We start from the raw sequence: 1210 nt of genomic DNA, 5'->3' as shown, positions 1-1210 counted from the left end.
GGAAAGAAAATGAGAATGAATGGAGAGAGGGCGAAGGGTGGAAAAAGTCACAGGAGAGAATGGATGGAAAGGGAAGAACAAGAAAGAGATAGGGAAAGGGAGGAGGGGGGATGAGGGAAGGGCGAGAAAAGGAAACAGAAAGAAAAAAAAAAGAGAAAATGAGACAGCCAGACAAACAGACACAGAAGCCAAAGACACAGAAAGACACACGGAAACAAAGACACAGGAAGACACAGAAACAGACACCAACCCCAATCACAAAACAAACATCCTTAAAGAGAACCACAACCCCACAAACAGCAACCCTCTCTTCCCTCCTGCCCTTTCCCCTTTCCCCTCTCCCTTCCTTTCCCCCATCTATTTCCGCTCCCCTCCCCCTCCCTCACTTCCCCCTTCTCCCCCCTCCCTTCCCTCCTTTCCCTTTCACTTCCCCCTCCTCTTTCCCCTCCCCCTCCACAGAAAACAACCCCCTCCTTTCCCCCATTCCCTTTTACCCTCCCCCCTCCCCTTCCTTCCCCCTCATCCCTCACCCATCCCCTCCGTTTTCTTTTCACCAACCAACCATCCCCCTATCCCCTCGCTCTCTCTCTCTTTCTCTCTCTCTCTCTCTCTCTCTCTCTCTCTCTCTCACCCTCTCTCTCTCTCTCTCTCTCTCTCTCTCTCTCTCTCTCTCTTTCTCTCTCTCTCTCCTCTCTCTCCCTCGCTCTCTCTCTCCCACTCTTCTCTCTATCTCCACTCCTCTCAGTAGCCTCTCTCTGCGCCCGTATAGTCCTCTCTCTCTCAAAAAAAAAAAAAAAAAAAAAAAAAAGAAGAAGATCCATGCAAATCCCACCAGCCAGCAGCACATGAAGAGCACTCTGGCGCGATTGTCTTTGCGCGATTGGGACCCGATCTTGAGCCTTGTCTTTGTTCTCGTGACTGACGTGAAGGAGCGACTCGAGTGTTTATGCCGGAGGAGACCCGCGCCTTGAGGCCACTGCGCCTTCGCTTGCAGCTCGTGGATGGTTTGAGGGGTGGGGGGTGGGGTTAGGGAAGGGTGGGGGTTGGGAGATAAGGGGTAGGGTGGTAGGTGAAGGGTACGTAAATGGGATTTTTTTTTTTTTTTATCTGTCTTTCTTTCTATATTTCTCTCTCTCATTGCCTCTCTCTCTCTCCCCTTCTCACTCTATTCTCTCTCTCTCTCTTTCTTTCTCTCTCTGTCTATCTCTCT

This window comes from Penaeus japonicus, unplaced genomic scaffold, assembly GCF_977035675.1.
Source record: "Penaeus japonicus unplaced genomic scaffold, GWHDUDI00000001_assembly GWHDUDI00000026, whole genome shotgun sequence".
Taxonomy (NCBI): Eukaryota; Metazoa; Arthropoda; class Malacostraca; order Decapoda; family Penaeidae; genus Penaeus; species Penaeus japonicus.
The sequence above is the reverse complement of the archived record's forward strand: the minus strand, read 5'-3'. Positions refer to the sequence as shown.